Genomic DNA, 14,400 nt, shown 5'->3' with positions numbered 1-14,400 from the left:
GACAGTGGATAAGAGACATTTTAATACCATGTGTAGACACTTTTCTGAAAATGTGGGACAATCAGAATGTGGCTGAGAAGAAGACGCCAGCTATCAACAAGCTTATGGCAGAGGTGCAGGACAACAACTCACAGGCCAGACAGGATATGATTATTTATTGCATAAAATACTAAATAAAAAAAGCAACAAACGGTCTGAACAATCCTAAAGTGATTGCTGTGCAGAGCGGTCAGATGATCTGTGCAGCGCCATTGATTGGTGGAGTAGAAACAGTCACTTGTCTGGAAACTGTCTGTCCTTTTTGTGCTTGTGTGGAATGTGGGCCCCCCCCCCCATCGGAACTGGTACTGGGCAGGTCAGCCATCCTCCTGGTATAACTGGTCCCACTAGTCCACCTGGTTCCACTAGTCCAGTCAGTGACCGTGTGTGGCAGTAAGGGTGAGTAAGGCATGTCCAGTCTCACGTCCCTCTGCCCACGTCGTGGAAGTACAGGTTAGCACAGAGACACAGCAGTATGATGGAGGCCAGCATGTAGTAGATTAACTTTCTGAACTTCGGATCCAAGTCCCCCTGCCGGTACCAGACAATCTACAGGAGGAAGACCGAGAGATTCAGCTTAACCCCTGCAGGTACCCACCCCAAGTCCCCCTGCCTGTACCCACCCCAAGTCCCCTGCCGGTACCCAACCCCAAGTCCCCCTGCCGGTACCCCCACCCCCAAGTCCCCCTGCCGGTACCCAACCCCAAGTCCCCCTGCCGGTACCCAACCCAAGTCCCCCTGCCGGTACCCAACCCCAAGTCCCCCTGCATGTACCCCACCCCAAGTCCCCTGCCGGTACCCAACCCCAAGTCCCCCTGCCGGTACCCAACCCCAAGTCCCCCTGCCTGTACCCAACCCAAGTCCCCCTGCCTGTACCCAACCCAAGTCCCCCTGCCTGTACCCCACCCCAGTCCCCCTGCATGTACCCCACCCCAAGTCCCCCTGCATGTACCCCACCCCAAGGCCCCCTGCATGTACCCCACCCCAAGTCCCCCTGCCGGTACCCCACCCCAAGTCCCCCTGCAGGTACCCCACCCCAAGTCCCCCTGCAGGTACCCCACCCCAAGTCCCCCTTGCATGTACCCCACCCCAAGTCCCCCTGCATGTACCCAACCCCAAGTCCCCTGCATGTACCCAACCCCAAGTCCCCCTGCATGTACCCAACCCGAAGTCCCCCTGCATGTACCCAACCCCAAGTCCCCCTGCATGTACCCAACCCCAAGTCCCCCTGCATGTACCCAACCCCAAGTCCCCCTGCATGTACCCATGAGATTGGGTACCGGCAGGGGGACGTGGGGTGGGGGTACCGGCAGGGGACGTGGGATTGGGTACCGGCAGGGGGACGTGGGGTGGGTACCAAGTCCCCCTGCCGGTACCCAGTCCCCCTGCCGGTACCCAATCCCACGTCCCCCTGCCGGTACCCACCCCACCCCACGTCCCCCTGCCGGTACCCAATCTCACCCCACGTCCCCCTGCCGGTACCCCCCCACTTCACCCCCCTGCCGGTACCCCACCCCACCCCACGTCCCCCTGCCGGTACCCCACCCACCCCCACGTCCCCTGCCGGTACCCACACCCAAGTCCCCCTGCCGGTACCCAACCCCAAGTCCCCCTGCATGTACCCCACCCCAAGTCCCCCTGCATGTACCCAACCCCAAGTCCCCCTGCATGTACCCCACCCCACGTCCCCCTGCCGGTACCCACCCCAAGTCCCCCCTGCAGGTACCCCACCCCCAAGTCCCCCTGCAGGTACCCCACCCCAAGTCCCCCTGCAGGTACCCCACCCCAAGTCCCCCTGCAGGTACCCAACCCCAAGTCCCCTGCATGTACCCAACCCCAAGTCCCCCTGCATGTACCCAACCCCCAAGTCCCCCTGCATGTACCCAACCCCAAGTCCCCCTGCATGTACCCATGAGATTGGGTACCGCAGGGGGACGTGGGGTGGGGTACCGGCAGGGGGACGTGGGGTGGGGTACCGGCAGGGGGACGTGGGGTGGGGTACCGGCAGGGGGACGTGGGATTGGGTACCGGCAGGGGGACGTGGGTGTGGGGTGGGTACCAAGTCCCCCTGCCGGTACCCAAGTCCCCCTGCCGGTACCCATCCCACGTCCCCTGACGGTACCCACCCCACCCCACGTCCCCCTGCCGGTACCCAATCCCACGTCCCCCTGCCGGTACCCCACCCCACCCCACGTCCCCCCTGCCGGTACCCAATCTCACCCCACGTCCCCCTGCCGGTACCCCACCCCACCCCACGTCCCCCTGCCGGTACCCAATCTCACCCCACGTCCCCCTGCCGGTACCCCGCCCCACGGCCCCCTGCGGTACCCAATCTCACCCCACGTCCCCCCTGCCGGTACCCCGCCCCACGTCCCCCTGCCGGTACCCAATCTCGCCCCAACGTCCCCCTGCCGGTAACCCAATCTCGCCCCACGTCCCCCTGCCGGTACCCCAATCTCACCCCACGTCCCCCTGCCGGTACCCCGCCCCACGTCCCCCCTGCCGGTACCCAATCTCACCCCACGTCCCCCTGCCGGTACCCCAGCCCACGTCCCCCTGCCGGTACCCAACCCACGTCCCCCTGCCGGTACCCAGCCCCACGTCCCCCTGCCGGTACCCAGCCCCACGTCCCCCTGCCGGTACCCAGCCCCACGTCCCCTGCCGGTACCCCGCCCCGCCCCACGTCCCCCTGCCGGTACCAGAAGATCTACAGGAGGGAGAGATTTATCCTCTTCAGACCCAAAGAAAGCAGTGTGTACTCACCAGCACCATGGCCGAGCCGCAGGTCAGCAGATACAGAAAGCCAAGAAGATGTTGAGTGGCCAGGGAGGCACGAGGGGAACACGAATGAACTGATCACTGTTACCTAGGGAACACAATCACCACCTAACTGATCACTGTTACCTAGGGAACACAATCACCACCTAACTGATCACATTTTTTTTAAAACAACAAGACAATACAAAAGGCCGCTCAAATCAGTGGGTGATCTGGTCAGTGGGTGCACTCAACCCCCACACGCTCCTAGCCACCAGCAGAGCGAAGCCCAGCACCCAAGGGATTTTCCAAGTGTGGGGAGGACCAAGCCCCGCTCAATGCCCGGGCGGGCATGGAAGGGAGCACATCCATAACTACCAGGACCAGCACAGACACTCTCACAGTATGAAACCACCACATAACTACCAGGACCAGCACAGACACCTCTCACAGTATGAAACATCCAGAACTACCGCTGCAGACAGCCACAGATCCCCCTGCAGACAGCCACAGATCCCCTGCAGACAGATCCCCCCTGCAGACAGCCACAGCTAACCTGCAGACTAGAGGTTGACCGATTAATCGGAATGGACGATTAATTAGGGCCGATTTCAAGTTTTCATAACAATCGGTAATCTGTATTTTTGGCATCGATTTGCCGATTTTTTTTTTTTTTTTTTTTACACCTTTACTTAACTCGGCAAGTCAGATTAAGAACACATTCCTTATTTTCAATGACGGCCTAGGAACGGGGGGTTAACTGCCTTGTTCAGGGGGGGGTTCTGGGATTCGTTTTTTGCAACCTTCCGGGTTACTAGCCAACGCTCTAACCACCTGCCTTACATTTTACTCTACGAGGAGCCTGCATGGCAGGCTGACTACCTGTTACGCGAGGGCAGCAAGAAGCCAAGGTAAGTTGCTAGCTAGCATTAGACTTATCTTATAAACAAAACTATCATCTTAACATCATCACTAGTTAACTACACATGGTTGATTGATGATTACTATAATCGATGTGGTGCCTGTTAATTTCTCATCGAATCACAGCCTACTTCGACAAAGGGTGTTGATTTAACAAGCGCATTTGCGAATAAAGCACTGTCGTTGCACCAATGTACCTAACCATAAACATCAATGCCTTTCTTTAAATCAATAAACAAGTATATATTTTTAAACCTGCATATTAGTTAATATTGCCTGCTAACATGAAATTGCGTTCATTGTACGCAGAGTCAGGGTTTATGCAACAGTTTGGGCCGCCTGGCTCGTTGCGAACTATTTGCCAGAATTTACGGAATTATGACATAACATTGAAGGTTGTGCAATGTAACAGGATATATTTAGACTAGCGATGCCACCCGTTAGATAAAATACGGAACGGTTCCGTATTTCACTGACAGGAAAACGTTTTATTTTCGAGGTGATAGTTTCCGGATTCGACCATATTAATGACCTAAGGCTCGTATTTCTGTGTGTTTATGTTATAATTAAGTCTATGATTTGATAGACACTCGCTCTGAGACTTGGAGTGGTTGTTTCCCTGCTCTGCATGGGTAACGCTGCTTCGAGGTGTGGCTGTTGTCGATGTGTTCCTGGTTCGAGCCCAGGTAGGAGCGAGGATGAGGGGACGGAGCTATACTGTTACACTGGCATATAAAGTGCCTATAAGAACATCCAATATCAAAGGTATAGAAATACAAATCGTATAGAGAGAAATAGTCCTATAATTCCTATAATAACTACACCTAAAACTTCTTACCAGGGAATATTAAGACTCATGTTAAAAGGAAACACCAGCTTCATATGTTCCCATGTTCTGAGCAAGGAACTTAAACGTTAGCTTTCTGACATGGCACATATTGCACTTTTACTTTTCTTCTCCAACACTTTGTTTTTGCATTATTTAAACCAAATTGAACATGTTTCATATTTATTTGAGGCTAAATTGATTTATTGATGTATATATTAAGTTAAAAATAAGTGTTCATTCAGTATTGTTGTAATTGTCATTATTACAAATAAATAAAATCCGGCCCGCTTAATCGGCATCAGGGTTTTTGGCCCTCCAATAATCCGGTATCGGTGTTGAAAAATCATAATCGGTCGACCCTCTACTGCAGACAGCCACAGATCCCCTGCAGACAGCCACAGATCACCCCTGCAGACAGCAACAGATCAACCCCCATCTTTCCCAGTAAATCATCATTCTATCCATTTCCTCTCCCAATTCATTTTTACATGTACTAGGCAAGTCCATTAAGAACAAATTCTTATTTACAATGACGACCCTAGGAAGAGTGGGTTAACTGCCTTGTTCAGGGGGCAGAACGACAGATTTTTTACCTTTGTCAGCTCAGGGACTCAATCAAGCAACCTTTCGGTTACTGGCACAACGCTCTAACCACTAGGCTAGTGTAGTCATTCATGTTTAACCTGGTTGGGGCTAGGGGTCAGTATTGAGAATTTTGAAAACAAAAATATGTGCCCATTTTAACTGCCTCCTACACCACATCAGAAGCTAGCTTTGGATAGAAAAACACTCTGGAATTTTCGAAAACTGTTTGAATGGTGTCTGTAAGTATAACAGAACTATATATGCAGTCAAAACCCCTGAGACAATTTCTAACAGGAAGTGGTGTATCTGATGTGTTGAATTACTTTTAAGGCCTATGCCATTGAAACACACAGGGACTTATTAATCATTGAGCCTTCCTACGCCATCCACAAGATGTCACCAGTCTTTACAAAGTGGTTTTTGAGCTTCTACTGTGAAAACTGATCCGAACAAGAGACTTGAATGTTTGGTCATAAGCGGATGGCCAATACTACTCTGGCGCGCGAGTGCATGTTTGGGTACTCTCGTTCCAATACGTTTTAAAGAGAATGCAATCGTCCGCCTTGAATATTATTGAAGTTCTGATTGAAAAAGGGCCCTAATGATTTATGCTATACAATGTTTGACATGTTTGAACTAACGTAAATATATATTTTTCCCTCTTTGGTGAAGACAAGTCCGGCGGGCGGACGTTCATGTTTTTGAGGAGCCTACAGGACGCGCTAAACAACACGGAGCTTTTTGGGACATAAATTATGAGCTTTTTCGAACAAAACTACATGTGTTATGGACCTGGGATTCCTGGTAGTGCCTTCTGATGAAGATAATCAAAGGTAAGGGATTATTTACATAGTATTTTGGATTTTTAGATCTCTCCAACATGGCGCCTAGTCTGTATCGCCAAGCCTATTTTTCTGAGCACAGGGACCTCGTTTATTGCAAAGTGTGATTTCCCAGTAAAGTTATTTTTAAATCTGGCAATTCCGGTTTGCGTTCACGAGATGTTAATCTATAATTCTTTGAATGACAATATAATATTTTACCAATGGTTCGAATAGTAATTATTTAATTTGTTGTGCTTATTGACTGGCGGTATTGGAGGGAAAATATTTTCTCAACATCAACGCCATTGTAAAATGCTGTTTTGGATATAAATATGAACTTGATAGACAATACATGCATTTTTTGTTCTAACATAATGTCCTAGGAGTGTCATCTGATGAAGATTGTCAAAGGTTAGTGCATCATTTTAGCTGGTTTTCTGCTTTTGGTGACGCCTGTCTTTGCAGTGACAAAACATTACACACAGCTATTTTCAATGTACTGTCCTAACATAATCTAACTTTATGCTTTCGCCGTAAAGCCTTTTTGAAATCGGACAACGTGGTTAGATTAAGGAGATGTTTATCTTTCAAAGGGTGTAAGATAGTTGTATGTTTGAGAAATTTGAATGATGACATTTAATTGTTTTCAAATTTGGCGCCCTTGATATTTCACCTGCTGTTGATCGGGTGTACCAGGGGTGGGACGCTTGCGTCCCACTAGCCCATAGAAGTTAACAGTATTACTGTACAGAGTGTGTCCATGCAACTTGTGTGACTTGTTCAGCACATTTTTACTCCTGAAATTATTTAGGATCCAAAACAAAAGGGGTTGAAAACTTACAAAACATTTCAGCTTCTCATTTTTTTATAAAATGTGTAAAAATGTCTAAAAAAAAACACAATCCCACTTTGCCATTATGGGATATTATTATGGGATATTGTGTGAATCCATTCAGGCTGTAACAACACGTGGAAACAGGCCAGGGGTACTTACTACAACGAGCAGGGATGTTAGTCCTCCGATCGCCAGGTTGATGGCTCTGTCCTGCAAGGACAAGAGGACATTACATGAGACAAGACAATAACACACACGCTGTGGCGGTCAAGACTGCCGGTCAGTACGGGCTGGAGATTCCCAGTACGGGCCGGAGATTCCCAGTACGGGCCGGAGATTCCCAGTACGGGCCGGAGATTCCCAGTACGGGCCGGAGATTCCAGTACGGGCCGGAGATTCCCAGTATGGGCCCAGATGGGGCTGTGGGGGTCATGACTGCCGGTCTCACGGTAACTAACCGGTAATCACCCCGTTTAGCATCTCCAGGCCTCCACACATACAAGCAGCTGATTGGAACATCTACATTTAGAAAAGTCTAGAATATATTTAATAAAACACCGTCACAATAAATACATGATTGGTTTTAGGTTCAAAGAAACATGATGAAGAAAATGTATTTAGATACTAGATACTGTATGTTATCTGGCTATTCTCCATGATATAGACTGTAGGCTTGTTCATTTATCAGACTAGATACTGTATGTTATCTGGCTATTCTCTATGATATAGACTGTAGGCTTGTTCATTTATCAGACTAGATACTGTATGTTATCTGGCTATTCTCCATGATATAGACTGTAGACTTGTTCATTTATCAGACTAGATACTGTATGTTATCTGGCTATGATATAGACTGTAGACTTGTTCATTTATCAGACTAGATACTGTATGTTATCTGGCTATTCCTCCATGATATAGACTGTAGACTTGTTCATTTAGCAGACGATATGCTTATAAGTCCCTGCGTTATTGTTTTACATGATATGATTTTATAGTAAGAATAATATAATTAAATTTAGCTGAATAAATAGAAAAAGGATATTTTCCCCATTCCGGAGCAGAGCCACATATAAAGTGACCATGTTGAGTGTATAAGTGTTTCATTTGAAAACTGGTCCTAGGTTCAGAGTTATTTGAACAACAGGTCCTAGGTTCAGAGTTATTTGAAACTGGTCCTAGGTTCAGAGTTATTTGAAACAGGTCCTAGATTCAGAGTTATTTGAACAGGTCCTATGTCCTAGGTTCAGAGTTATTTTGAAACAGGTCACAAGGTTCAGCGTTATTTGAAACGGGGCCTATGGCCTCGGTTCAGAGTTATTTGAAACAGGTCCTAGGCTCAGAGTTATTTGAAACTGGTCCTAGGTTCAGAGTTATTTGAAACTGGTCCTAGATTCAGTGAGATATACCTGCTGGAGCGCGTGCTGCTATGGTGACCAGTGAGCTGAGATAAGGCGGGGCTTTACCTAGCAAAGACTATAGATGACCTGGAGCCAGTGGGTTTGGCGACGAATATGAAGCGAGGGCCAACCAACGAGAGCATACAGGTTGCAGTGGTGGGTAGTACAGTGAGGGAAAAAAGTATTGATCCCCTGCTGATTTTGTACGTTTGCCCACTGATAAAGAAATGATCAGTCTATAATTTTAATGGTAGGTTTATTTATCCTCATTAACATGCAAATCATTTTATAACATTTTAACATGAGTTTTTCTGGATATTTTTGTTGTTATTCTGTCTCTCAATGTTCAAATAAACCTACCATTAAAATTATAGACTGATCCTTTCTTTGTCAGTGGGCAAATGTACAAAATCAGAAGGGGATCAAATACTTTCCCCCCCACTGTACAGGCCTCTGAATGAGCTGTCAGATGGTCTCTGGGTGTTCTGAAGGAATCAACACCTTAGAAAGTACCGTCCATGTCATTGTGTTGGGCTTTGGAGCAGCATCCAGAACTACCATGTTCTCCACTGCTTCAACCTGCTGGTGAAACTTCTTCCTTCAAATTCACCATCACAGTGAGGTGACTTGTAAAAGCATCATACTGTTATTGATAAGTGTTTAGAGGGAGGGTCAGTGGTTAGAGAGACATAGAGCCATTAGGGTTATATACTGTTATTGATTAGTGTTTAGAGGGAGGGTCAGAGGTTAGAGAGACATAGAGCCATTAGGGTTATATACTGTTATTGATGATTAGTGTTTAGAGGGAGGGTCAGTGGTTAGAGAGACATAGAGCCATTAGGGTTAGGGTAATATACTGTTATTGATGATAAGTATTTAGAGGGAGGGTCAGTGGTTAGAGAGACATAGAGCCATTAGGGTTATATACTGTTATTGATGATTAGTGTTTAGAGGGAGGGTCAGTGGTTACACACACACACACACACACCACACACAACACACACACACCACACACGGCAGGCGTACCCGAGCAGAGGTTTCTCCAAACAGCAGTCTGTTCATGGCCGCTGGTGCCATATGTTCTGGAGGTGAAATCATTGGTAGTGAAGTCATCCATGGCTCAGCAGCTCCACCCCATGGACACACAGAGGAACTGCATGCTAGTACCTCCACAGGGGCAGGCCTTACCGGACAGGAAGCAGGGCCAGCCAACCAGATGCCTGACCTGAAGGGTGGGAGGAAGAGGAGAGGGAAGTTAATAGCCTGTCCCTCACCCTATAAAGGGACTGGCTAAAACACTCCCTCTCCCACTTCCCTTTCTTATTCCCCCTATTCCATTACCCCATAAAGGGACTGGCTAAAACACTCCCTCTCCCTCTTCCCTTTCTGATTCCCCCTATTCCATTACCCTATAAAGGGACTGGCTAAAACACTCCCTCTCCCACTTCCCTTTCTGATTCCCCCTATTCCATTACCCCATAAAGGGACTGGCTAAAACACTCCCACTTCCCTTTCTGATTCCCCCTATTCCATTACCCCATAAAGGGACTGGCTAAAACACTCCCTCTCCCTCTTCCCTTTCTGATTCCCCCTATTCCATTACCCATAAAGGGACTGGCTAAAACACTCCCTCTCCCTCTTCCCTTTCTGATTCCCCCTATTCCATTACCCCATAAAGGGACTGGCTAAAACACTCCCTCTTCCCTTTCTGATTCCCCCTATTCCATTACCCCATAAAGGGACTGGCTAAAACACTCCCTCTCCCACTTCCCTTTCTGATTCCCCTATTCCATTACCCATAAAGGGACTGGCTAAAACACTCCCTCTCCCTCTTCCCTTTCTGATTCCCCCTATTCCATTACCCATAAAGGGACTGGCTAAAACACTCCCTCTCCCTTTCTGATTCCCCCTATTCCATTACCTCCTCTCTTTCCTTGATACCCACTCTTCCCCTTCGCCCTCTCATCTCTGTCCCCCCACCCAATCCCAAATCGCCCCCCTAGACACTAGTGGAGATCCCAGATGACTGAATGGGTCTAGGCAATATGGTGGAACTTCCACCTTGCGGCTAGGCTAGGTCCTAGCCTATCAGAGGAAAGTTTGACAATAGTTCTAACTACTTCCACCTGGCCTATCAGAGGAAAGTTTGACAATAGTTCTACTTCCACCTGGCCTATCAGAGGAAAGTTTGACAATAGTTCTAACTACTTCCACCTGGCCTATCAGAGGAAAGTTTGACAACAGTTCTAACTACTTCCACCTGGCCTATCAGAGGAAAGTTTGAACTAATGTCAAACTGCTTCCACCTGTGAAAAAATCTCAGAACTCCACAAGTCCATAGTGTGTAGTACTAGAGGTCCACCTGGGCCTCCCTCTCCTCCTCTTTTCTCCTCCTGTATCCCTCTCCTCCTGCATCCTTCTCCTCCCTCCCCCCTTCATCCTTCTCCTCCCTCCCCTCTTCATCCTTCTCCTCCCTCCCTCTTCATCCTTCTCCTTCCCCCCCTTCATCCTTCTCCCTCCCTCCCCCTCTTCATCCTTCTCCTTCCCCCTTCATCCTTCTCCTCCCTCCCCCTCTTCAACCCTCTCCTCCTCCTCCTCCTTCTCCTCCTGCATCCTTCTCCTCCCTAGCCCAGCTCTAGCCCAGCTCTAGCCCCAGCTCTAGCCCCAGCTCTAGCCCAGCTCTAGCCCAGCTCTAGCCCAGCTCTAGCCCCTGCTCTAGCCCCTGCTCTAGCCCCTGCTCTAGCCCCTGCTCTAGCCCCTGCTAGCCCAGCTCTAGCCCAGCCCCAGCTCTAGCCCAGCTCTAGCCCAGCTCTAGCCCCAGCTCTAGCCCCTGCTCTAGCCCCAGCTCTAGCCCCAGCTCTAGCCCCAGCTCTGCTCTAGCCCAGCTCTACCACAGAAGTATGTTACTGCACGGTGTAGAAGACCATTCTAGGCCAGGTTTCCTGTTGCAACAACATTCTGGGTGAAAAGGCAGAATTCCTGAGGCAGCTTTGTGCTCCAAAGCCACAGGAACAAGAGGTCCATTATGACATGGGAACGAGCTGCTTCTCTCTAGCCTCCAGCTCCATTTCAGCCTGGGCTCCATAACACATCATAACCCTAAGAGCTGCTGCATGGGATCATGTGAACAGCTACACTGAAAACAACAGCAAATCACCCAACTGGAGTCTAAATGGCCTTGCTAGTTACAAACATTTTATTATTATATTTGAACCTTTATTTAACCAGGCAAGTCTGTTAAGAACAAATTCTTATTTACAATGATGGCCTACCGGGGAACAGTAGGTTAACTTGTTCAGGGGCAGAACGACAGATTTTTACCCTGTCAGCTCCAACCGCCGGGCCCCCCGCAGCACCAACCGCCGGGCCCCCCGCCGCCCCAACCGCCGGGCCCCCGCCGCCCCAACCGCCGTGCCCCCCGCCGCCCCAACCGCCGGGCCCCCCGCCGCCCCAACCGCCGGGCCCCCCCGCCGCCGGCTCCCCGCAGCCCCAACCGCTGCTACTCGCTGTTATTATCTATGCATAAGTCAACTTTACCCCTACCTACATGTACAAATTACCTCAACTAACCTGTACCCTGCACATTGACTTTGTACCGGTACCCCCTGTATATAGCCTCCACATTGACTCTGTACCGGTACCACCCTGTATATAGCCTCCACATTGACTCTATACCGGTACCCCCCCCTCCCCTGTATATAGCCTCCACATTGACCTCTATACTGGTACCCCCTGTATATAGCCTCCACATTGACTCTGTACCGGGTACCCCCTGTATATAGCCTCCACATTGACTCGTACCGGTACCCCCCTGTATATAGGCCCCACATTGACTCTGTACCGTAATACCCTGTATATAACCTACACATGACTCTGTACCGGTACCCCCTGTATATAGCCTCCACACCTTGACTCGTACCGGTACCCCCTGTATATAGACTCCACATTGACTCTGTACCGGTACCACCCCTGTATATAGCCTCCACATTGACTCTGTACTGGTACCACCCTGTATATAGCCTCCACATTGACTCGTACCGGTACCCCCTGTATATAGCCTCCACATTGACTCTGTACCGGTACCCCCTGTATATAGCCGCCACATTGACTCTGTACCGGTACCCCCCTGTATATAGCCTCCACATTGACTCTGTACCGGTACCCCCCTGTATATAGCCTCCACATTGACTCGTACCGGTACCCCCCTGTATATAGCCTCCACATTGACTCGTACCGGTAACCCCTGTATATAGCCTCGTTATTGTTATTTTATTGCATTTAAAAAATTAAAAAACATCGGCGCATGTGACCAAATACAATCTGAATTATAGTAGGGTAACGTTATTTGCTTATTTAATTTGGTTTTTCCAGGCAAAGTATAATGGAGTTATACTCCAGTCTAGTTGGTGGGCAGTAATACAGCATTATTGGATGTCAACAGCCGTTAACCTCATCAAAGAAGAAGGTTAAATAATTCATACCGGCGGCAGGGAGCCCCGACATACCGGAACCGGCTAGCTACAGCAAAACAGTCGGTAACAGCTGGTCGTCGTTAGCTTGCTAGCTAGCTTAGCTATCTTGGGCGCTGACCTCACAGATGTTAATTTAACATTGATTTCAGACACTTATCAAAAGGTCCCAGAACATATCTAGGAGCTTAATGTTAGACGGCTAGCAAGCTAGCTAGTAAGGCTGCTTATCTAACCTTAACGGCGGGTTGTTACTGATAGCATGTCCGCTAACAATAATACTACCAGAACGGCTCCAACCGTCTGCCGAAAACACCGAGTTCAAAGGTTCAACCAAACGTCTACTTGTTTCAATGTACTTACGTGTCAGAGCATAATAAAAGGTTGGTGTTTCAGATGAATATGTGTCAACTACTTGTCAGTTATTCAGTGTCTCCAAAACTTCCAGGAGCGAAATGATTCTGATCGGGTCAACTAGAAATTACAGCCTGGCGGCTTAAAGGGAACGTGACAGTACTCTTAAAGGGAACGTGGGTTATTACGCAGATACACGTTTCAGCAAAGAAAGATTTGCCATTATTCAATACAGTGTACTAAATCAACATATTTCACATGCATTATTAATGGGTCTGTTTTAATTGAGTTGATGAGTGGTGATTAATGCAAACCTTTTTTAGGGACACCATTCTGCAGTAATGTTTGTTGAAATCCAACGTACCCAATTGTCATACTTGAGTAAAAGTATAGATACCTTAATACCTTAAGTAAAAGTGAAAGTCACCCAGTAAAATACTACTTGAGTAAAAGTCTAAAAGTATTTGGTTTAAATATACTTAAGTATCAAAAGTAAATTTCATTGCTAAAATATACTTAAATATCAAAAGTAAAGTATAAATCCATTTCAAATTCCTTATACTAGCAAAGCAGACGGCACCATTTTCTTGTTTTGAAAATGTATGGATAGCCAGGGGCACACTCCAACACTATTTTTATTACAAAACATGCATTTGTGTTTAGTGAGTCTGCCAGAACATACGCAGTAGGGATACCCACGCGATCTCCTTGATAAGTGTGTAAATTTCACAATTTTCCTGTTCTGCTAAGCATTCAAAATGTAAAGAGTGCTTTGGGTTATCAGGGAAAATGTATAGAATAAAAAGTACAATATTTTCTTTAGGTATGTAGTGAAGTAAAAGTTGTGAAAATATAAATAGTAAAGTACAGATACCCAGAAAAACTACTTCAGTAGTAGTTTCAAGTAATTTTACTGAAGTACTTTACACACCACTGGAAAGTCCAGTCGTTATCTTCATATCATATGAATTCATCATTGGAGACTTGTAAATATATTCATCAGGACCAATACTTAAGCCAAATAGTTGTATTGTTTACCACCTGCTAACTGTCATACCAGTTCAGCTCTCAGTCCATTCTAACTGGGCCCCATATCCCCCACAGGAGTATCCAGGAGGAGGCACCTTCACACAACATTCATATAGAAATGTGTGTTTATAGAATACCATGAATGTCATGCAGCAGAATATGTGCTCAGCAGCTCTATGTTTTAGTTGGAAGTACTGGTATATGTGAATCCTAGTTAGTGTATGGTATATGTGAATCCTAGTTAGTGTACTGGTATATGTGAATCCTAGTTAGTGTACTGGTATATGTGAAATCCTTGTTAGTGTACTGTATATGTGAATCCTAGTTAGTGTACTGGTATATGTGAATCCTAGTTAGTGTA

General features: G+C 47.7%; 1 pseudogene; it reads right to left on the bottom strand.

Annotated features, from left to right (window-relative positions):
• Positions 1 to 13,158, bottom strand: LOC115189815 (transmembrane protein 243-like; annotated as a pseudogene).
• Between the last annotated feature and the right edge of the window lie 1,242 nt (positions 13,159 to 14,400).

Source organism: Salmo trutta, unplaced genomic scaffold (genome assembly GCF_901001165.1).
Source record: "Salmo trutta unplaced genomic scaffold, fSalTru1.1, whole genome shotgun sequence".
Taxonomy (NCBI): domain Eukaryota; kingdom Metazoa; phylum Chordata; class Actinopteri; order Salmoniformes; family Salmonidae; genus Salmo; species Salmo trutta.
Note: the sequence above shows the minus strand (reverse complement) of the source record. Positions and strands in the feature narration are given on the sequence as shown.